Source organism: Fragaria vesca, linkage group LG7, assembly GCF_000184155.1.
Source record: "Fragaria vesca subsp. vesca linkage group LG7, FraVesHawaii_1.0, whole genome shotgun sequence".
Lineage (NCBI taxonomy): Eukaryota > Viridiplantae > Streptophyta > Magnoliopsida > Rosales > Rosaceae > Fragaria > Fragaria vesca.
Window position 1 is genome coordinate 1,121,145 of NC_020497.1, and position 9,241 is coordinate 1,130,385.

The 9,241-nt window shown below is 40.1% G+C and overlaps 1 pseudogene; it reads right to left on the reverse strand.

Moving 5' to 3' along the window:
- LOC101308326 overlaps nucleotides 1–9,030 on the reverse strand; it is a 17,848-nt pseudogene extending 8,818 nt beyond the window's left edge.
- Between the last annotated feature and the right edge of the window lie 211 nt (nucleotides 9,031–9,241).

Genomic DNA, 9,241 nt, shown 5'->3' on the forward strand with positions numbered 1-9,241 from the left:
ATACACACTTAATTTCACACACACACACACACACTCACTCACCGTTCTCACCTATCATATATTGCGCACGAGTGCGTCACCTACATGAAGTTGTATTTAGGAGCGTTGAAGAAAACTCCGCAAACCATACCGGTAGATGTACCGAAGTTCAATCTTTTCATACTCTCCAGTGATGTTGAAGTTTATGGAATTTTGCCATACTCCTACAAGTTGCAACCACATGAGCTAGTCATTGCCCCCTGGTGGGTATTGATTAACTGTCCAGAAGTTGAATACTGAAAAGACATCCATCTACATTGTCCAGGCATTCAAGGTGATCTCGAGTATCACAACAGGGAGTTCGCAAATTATTTTGGCGGCTGGGTACGTAATTCAATATTTCTGTACGTGTTTATGTTTATTGCATAATTATCCATATTTACAGTTGAATGGTTGGTTGCAGATGAATCATATTCAATTTGATGGTCACCCAAATTGGTCGCACGAGCTAAGACTTCTAGCGATGAAGCCGATAATGTCAAGAGTTTATCCGATGTGCAAGGTGAATGGCGTGCAATTTATATGTGAGCAGAGAGACAGCAGACAGAGAACACAGAATTCTGGGGTGATGGCGCATGGTGGGCGGAATGGAGTTGACTATTACGGTGTTCTCCATTCAGTGGTGGAACTCGTTTATAGGCAAGGCATGACAGTGCACCTCTTCAAGTGTAGATGGTTTGATATTAAACCGCAGAGCATGAAGACCGATCAGTACGGAATATTATCGGTGAACATTGCTACAAGTTGTTACGAAAATGACCCGTTCGTTTTTGCCACATCGGTAAAACAAGTGTTTTATCTTGATGACCTTGCTAAGGGTGACGCGTGGAAAGTAGTCAACCTTGTGCACCCTCGAAACATTTACCGAGCGGCTACACTTGGAGAGGCCGAAGACGAGGAAGAAGATGTTGCGTATCAAGAGCCCAACGCAATAGGTTTCCTAACTCCTCTACCGTTCGCCTTAATAATTTTAAAGCGGGTCGTTCGGTGCGAATTCGTGATGAAGAGCCAAGGCTTATTGATGTTGATCCTAATCAAGAAACAGACGAAGACTCTGGCGATGAGGAAATGCATAGATTACCAGAAATTAATTCTGACACCGAAGAAGACTCATCGGATGATACCGATTACGAGCTTTAATTTTAATTTAGAGGACGTAATACATTAATTTGTAATTAAAAAGAATGTATTACCTTTATAGTTTACATATGTTGAATTCATATTTCTGTTATTTTATATGAATTTTGGTGATATATGAACATGAAGTGAGTATGGTTTACATTAAACCTTCAGTTTTTTTAATGTATTTTTTATACTTTAGCTGACGAAATACACCATAATTCGTCGGCCTAAACCATCTTAGCCGACGAATTATAGTATATTTCGTCGGCTAAAACCATCTTAGCCGACGAATTATATTATAAGTCGTCGGTTAAGATCAGTTTAGCCGACGAATACTTTAATATTTCGTCGGCTTTATTTATTTTTTTATTACATACTATAGCCGACGAATATATTAGGGTATTCGTCGGCTAAACCCTAAAATTTTTCTATTACATACTATAGCCCTATCTTCGGTGGTTATTTTCCGTAAAATTTTTATACGACTTATTGCGTCTCATCAATTTGAAACTATTTTCAGTTGAAGGTCCAGCCAAAATACAAAATTTAGACGGTCCAACGACCTTTTCTGTGCATTTAGGGGTTTGACTTACGGGATTGACCGTCCGGATCGAGCCCTTAACCTTGTTAGATCAAGTTGAATTTTTGCCCATACATGTATTGTGTCATGATGGTCAGATTTGACGGTCAGATTTTCGTTTCTCAAGTTTGATCATCACAATCATAACATGCCTACTAATGTTGTATAACTTGTTTACGAAGTGTTAAGTAAATGTTCCGTTTCAAAACCAAACTATACGTAAAACATTCAAACGCAAAAAAGTCGTGAAATAAGATATGATCAGAATGGTGAAATACGTCCACGGTTGAAAAATCACAGTATTCCGGTAAAGGTTTGGTGCCGATAATTGTGGTCAGTGCAATTTTTCATTCTTTCTCCCTATGAGTAGCCCTATCTTAAGTGGTTATTTTGCGTAAAATTTTTATACGACTTGTTGCGTCTCATCGGTTTGAAACTATTTTCAGTTGAAGGTCCGGCCAAAATACGTAATTTAGACGGTCCAATGACCTTTTCCGTGTGTTTAGTGGTTTGACTTAACGGATTGACCGTCCAGATCGAGCCCTTAACCTTGTCGGATCAAGTTGAATTTTTTCCCATACATGTATTTTATCATGATGGTCAGATCTGACGGTCGGATTTTCGTTTCTCAAGTTTGATCATCACAATCACAATTTGCCGAATGTATAAAAAGTACTAGAGCTGACGAAGTTCAAAGGTTTAGCCGACGAATTTCAAAGATTTAGCCGACGAATTTCAAAGGTTTAGCCGACGAATTTGATCTTAACCGACGAGATTATTATCTTAGCCGACGAGATTATTATCTTTAGTCGACGAAATAATAATTTCGTCGCCTAAAGTTGTCGGGTATAGAGACGAACACCCAACGCTCGACAGCAGAAAAACCCTAGCCTCCTCTTCTGCCTCCTTCGCCTCCTCTCCCTCTCCCGGTCTCCGCCTCCTCTCTCTCCCTCTCTGGGTCTCCGCCTCCTCCCTCTCCCTCTCCCGGTCTCTGCCTCCTCTCCCTCTCCCTCTCCCAGTTTCCCTCTCCCTCTCCCGGTCGCCGCCCTCTCCCTCTCCCTCTCCCGGTCGCCCTCTGCTGCTCGCCTGCTCCGGCCCTCCCTCCTCCTGCTGCTGCTCCGGTCTTCCTTCCTCCTCCTGCTGCTCCAGCCCTCCCTCCTCCTCCTCCTGCTCCGGTCCTCCCTCCTCCTCCTGCTGCTCTAGCCTCGAGCCCTCCCTCCTCCTCAAGTACGTACATTTCTGTGTCACATTTCATTTTGTGTTTGCTTTGATTTTCCGGTCAATTGCAATGTTGTGGTGTTGTTAGGAAGTGTATATTTTTATTTAGGAAGTGTATATTTGTATTTAGTATTTTGTGTTTGCTTTGATTTTCCGGTCAATTGCAATGTTGTGGTATTGTTAGGAAGTGTATATTTTTATTTAGGAAGTGTATATTTGTATTTAGTATTTTTAGGAAGTGTATATTTTTATTTAGGAAGTGTATATTTAGGAAGTGTATATTTTTATTTAGGAAGTGTATATTTGTATTTAGTATTTAGGAAGTGTATATTTGTATTTAGGAAGTGTAAATTTGTATTTAGGAAGTGTATATTTTTTTTTGTTGACTAATTGAATGGGTTTACATTGTTTGATTTTGTGGTGTTGTTACGAATATGAAAATAAGCATGAAACTGACATCCTCTTCTTGTCATGAAATATAAATCTAAAAGTTAGGACCTTAAAAAATTAATTTTTAAAAGTTACAAATGTAAATTTTTATTTTATTTTTTTCAAAAGGCTCTCGCTCCATAGCCTCAGCTACGCCTTAACCTTTTAAAACATTGGCCTTGGTTCAAATTAATATTTTAAACAGGATGAGCGGTAATATTAGATCGACGAAGGGTTTGAAGGGCCAAAGGTCCGAATCGTCTGAGGGAACCTCTAGCAACCCTCAAACGTCGTTTCAGGGCCCCATGACAGCCAGATGCGCGACCCTTTTGCAAACGGCGCAGAGGCAGCTAGAGGTGCCCCCTTCATCGAGGTAGCGGGGCGTCCCTCATTCCTCGAGGCAGTTGTGGCCTCAGACCCAGACGGAGGTGTTTGCACCCTGTATGCCTGAGATACACCGGGCGCCCACTCCAGGTCCTACTTCTTCGGATAGTGAGTCATCTGGGGTACAGATGCCGCCGCCTCATCTGTTCCTTCCGCGGATGATACCGGCCTTACATGTAGTCGATAGCTCAGGGACGCCGATTTATCCACTGCCCCCGCTAGTGTCTCCATCAGTGGCGTACCGGTTCGTGCCTTTTGATACGCCTCTTATTTCCGCGAGGGTATCATCATCGGCGACAGAGACGGAATCCGTCGCGTCCGTCGCATCGCCCTCAGGTAATGAAAGATGAATGATTTGTTTTCTTATAATTCTCTGATTTTAATAATCAATTTGGTTTATCATGTGATAGGCACCGTTGGAGCGAAGCCGGCAAAGAAGAAGAGAGGCCCCGTCACAGGGAATGCTCTCGAGAAGATCGTCGGTACCTCAGGGAGGATCGTCATCCGTACTGACGGGGATGACAACATAGTATCGGACGGGAAGTCGAAGACGTACTCCGGTCGTGTGGGAGCGCTCATTAGGGATAGAGTCCCTCTGTTGTGGTCAGACTGGGGCGAGGTCCAGCAGGAGGTTAAGGACATGGTCCACAACGCGATGTCGGTGAGTTTACAAAATGCCTCAATAATATTATGTATTACATTGTTGGTTTCTCGAAAAACTAAACTAATAAACGGTTAAATGCAGGTGTGGTTTGAGGTTCCCGAGCACTTGAAGAGCAGCTGGGCGGACGTTGTGCATGGGGGAAGGTACGTTGGGAAGTTAATGAAAAAACAAAATTGTATGTGATATTAATAATATTTCTAATATTTTTGTTGTATCTGTAGGTACAAGGAGTGGAAGAACGAGTTACGGACCCACTGGACTACGCACGGGAACGCACGTTCTGGTACCCCTGTTGAGTTCTAGTACAGGGAGTACGAGTGGCGTTGGCTTCTGACATCAGAATTCAACAACCCTCGTAAACAGGTATTTAAAAAAATTAATTAGTTAATTTGTCATTAAGTACGTGCGTTTTTAAATATTTTACTAATAGTTTATTTTTTTCTTTGAAGGCCGTTTCCCGGGCGAACTCTCAGGATCGGCAACGCAACACAAGGAACCATCGTGCCGGTTCTAGACCGTTCGCAGTCTTCATGGAGAGGCGGCCAGGGAACATTCAGAAGTCAACCAGTACGTCTATACGTACGAGAAGGCATATCCTGACGCCCAGGAGGATATTGTAAGTTATGTTATGTTTTTAAATTTTTAATTTTATTTATATATATATATGTCAAAATGTTAATTAATAATTTTTTCCTATTCAATTAGGCGAAGGTGAGGGAGGCTAGTGACGAGGTGATGAGTGCTATAGTGAGGGAGACATGACCGGACACGCAGGAGGAAGAGATGTCCGAAGCCATGTCTCGGATCGACACTTCGGATCCGATTGTTGGGGCGAGGATCATGGACACAGCCTTCCCACCGCGAGCAAACAACTTCTACTGTCGGGGTCTAGGAAAGAAGGGCGAGGGGGTCCTGAAGACCACTCCAGGATTTCAACGAAAGGCAGCCTCGACCAGCAGCAGGACCACGACCACTAAGACGACTTAGCTAGAGTCGGAAGTTCAGAGACTACGGGAACAACAAGCTGCTCAGGTTGCTTATAATGCCGCGCATGCAGCCTATGTTGCCGAGATACATGCCATCCAGCAGGCCCAGCAGCAGCAGATGTTAGCTTAATTTTGTTGACTTTGACCGAGCCCTACCCGACTTTACTCTAAACCCTAAATTTTAGGGTAGAGCTGAACATGATGACCCCTAGGTGCATACATAGCTAGCTAGCTAGTTGTAAATTAAGAAAGATGAACTCGATCATCAGCATGTTATTATTATTATTATTATTTTTGAAAAAATAATCAGTATGTTATTGATCTAGGAACTCGTCATGTACGTAGTATTTGAATATTTGATATATGCAAAACATGCAAGTGGTATATATGCACCGGCCTCAACTAGTCAACTAGACATAATTATAAGAGATCGATATATTATCTCAGTGATCATCGAAAACAACATTTAAACGTAACTCTTACATCATCAAGTCTATAAACTATATAAATATATATATATATATTCAAGGACGGAACCAGGAATCGAAAGTGGGTTGGGCTAATTTTCACACAGCACACTTACAAAATATTTTTTGAGGTATTCTAAATGAAGTTGGATTAGCAGAGAGAGAAAGAAAGTTGATGAAAACGAAGAGACAAAAGGTTGCCTGCCTACAGCTGAGTTTAAGAGACATTGGGGATAGAAAATCTGTATTAAGCAAAGAAGCTAAGAAGACTGCATGTATATATAAATGATATGATCAGTTTTGACTTTTGAAGCAGGAAATCAAAAGAATACGAAACTATTCTTGAAATAACCTACATGCTAGCAAGAATGATGCGAATATAGCCGATAGCACAAGAACGATGCAGAGATGGAAAACATGTCCCCAGTTGAATCAACAAGGAAATCACAAGAACTTTGTTGTGGATATGTCATATATGGTATGGCAGTAGTAACTATTAGAATCTTGGACAGCCAATTTGGCTTCATTGCATTTTTAAGGTTAAGGATTGTCATCATTATATAATCCTCATAGCAACAATATTCTCTGTGTTGCTGAGTTGAAAAGGTATCCAGAGATAAAGTACAGAAGCGGCGAGAATATGTACCCAGGTAAATAAGACATTATTATTATTATTTTTTCATTGGGCTGGGCTGGGCTATGATATATATATACCTAGGGATTTTTTGGCCCAATTTTCGGTTGGGCTGTAGCCATACAGCCTTTGCTGTAGTTACGTCCCTGTATATATTGTTAGCCAAGATAGGTGTACGTGAAATTGCATGCAAATGGATCTTTATGCCAAATCTTAATTATGGAGAGATGTGATCGAAAATAATTAGCCAAGTAGAAGTGGCTCACTGGGGTCAAGCTGTGCGCTAACAAGTTCCAGAATAAATGATTTGCCGAGAAAGTAGTGGTCGAAGTGCCGAGTGAAACCTATGGCGGACATGAACCCTCCCGCAGTTACTTTGACTTTAACCACTGCTTTTATCGTAATCATTGCTTGTTCATCATCATCATCAGCATCATGATCACCAGCACGTAATATCTTCATCCAAGAATTCATTACAAGATGATCAGAATCAGATCGAGTTGGCCGGAATCAAGAGGAAACTAGCTTTTGCTCTCGCTTGCCTGGTGGTTTTCTCAGTCTACATGTTTTTGCGAATCTTGCGTATTTATAGAGGGATCGGAAGTAGTAGACAGTACGACATTTATTTTTCTTTTTATTTTATTTTTAATTTGGCAATGAGGACTTATAGTCAATTAGTAACAAGTATAATAAGCTTGACTCATCAACTATATAATTGTCGTACTCACATGCAGCATGTGTTACAGGTCGGATTAGAGTGCCTAATTGTACTCGTCTAAGTCCTTTTATAATTTTATACTTACCGATGGCCACAATGGCGTAGCTTGGAATTTTGGACTAGTGGTGCACAAATAATAAATAATAATAATAAAATTAAATTTTTATCTACTATGTACGACTATGATATATCATGTTCTGAAATCTTTACATGAAAGTCTCATTGTCAATAATAGTAAAAATGTCATTCTCAATATATGAAATCAATTAATCATTCTTAAATTGGTTACTCATTCAGCGTACGCCTTTACAATGTTCATAGCATGATTATTTATTCTTAAAAAGTATGTGAACATAATAATGTTTATTTGACCGCAATAACAGTTGGCAAAAAATATGGTATTTCAAAATATTTATCTTATTATTGGACTTCAAATTTTATTACTAAGAGGAGTGGGAAAAGAAGAAGCCAAAATTTTTATATATTGTTTCAGTAAGAATTATCGAGAGAATGAAATATAGTAAAAAGAATAGAGAACTGTATCTTATTCATTGATATTAGAGCCCTTATATATGGATTACATAGCACCATATGGTGTTGTACAAGAAAACATATCTTTGATATCCTATCTCTATACGGAATCAATATTCCTTGTTTAACTAGCATTAGACCGAGACACACATATGTGCAATATTCCTGCAACACTCCCCCTTATGCCGCATGTCTTTATGCTGATTGGTGCATACCATGTTGCCTCATTAAAAACATTGCTAAGTAACAAAAACTCTGTGAGAAAAACTAAACCTTGGTCAAAGGACAAAAAGAGCATAACACACCGATGCTACTTCATTGAGAACTTGAACATGTAATGCTCTCCTTAATCGGAGAGACTTGATAACTTTTGCATTCTAATACTCTTCACATGCTTCTCAAAAGTAGACTTAGGTAAAGACTTAGTAAATAAATTTGCCACATTTCCTTCGGAACTCACTTGGTTCACTTGAATGTTAAGGAATGCTTGTTGTTGTTGATTGTAGAAGAACTTAGGTGAAATATGCTTTGTATTGTCACCCTTGATAAAACCAAGCTTCATCTACACGATGCAAGCTGCATTGTCTTCATAAATGCATGTAGGTTTATCGGTTGTAGATCTTAATCCACTAGTTCTTCTAATGTGTCTAATGATTAATCTCAACCATACACATTCTCTAACAGCTTCATGTAGAGCAATGTTCTCTGCATGATTTAAGGATGTCGCCACAAGTGTCTGCTTAGTAAACCTCCAAGATATCACTGTATTTCCAATGATAAACACATAACCAGTTTGACAACGTCCCTTATGAGGAACAGACAAGTATCCTGCATCACCGAAACCCACCAACACATTGTTTGGTGTTTCAGCATAGTGAACGATGGCGGTGGCTGTCCAGTCACTGATCCAATCAGTACTGTGATCCTCTAGTGCCGCAAATCCATTTGCGATCTCTGATTTTTCATAGGGAAATAACAATCCCAAGTCAATGGTGTCTTTGAGATACTGAAAGATATTCTTTACACCGTTCCTATGACGTTGGGTTGGTGTAGAAGTAAATCTAGCTAACAAGTTTACTGAGAAGGCAATGTCTGATCGAGTGCATTGAGCCAAGTACAATAACGCACATATTGCATTAAGGTAAGGAACCTCCGGTCCTAGAACCACTTCGTCGTCATATTTCGGACGGAATGGATCTTTCATTATATCCAAACTTCGACCAATTATGGGAGTGCTAACAAGGTGCATCTTGTCCATATTAAATTGTCTGATCATCTTTTAGATATATGCAGACTAGTGGATAAGAATTCCACAGACTCGGTGCTCTAGCTTAAGGTCTAGGCAAAATCGAGTCTTCCCAAGATCCTTCATCTCAAACTCGGATTTCAGATAAGTTGCGGTTTCTCTGATCACATTAAGAGTACCGATTATATTCATGTCATCGACATAACAACTACTATTGCAAATC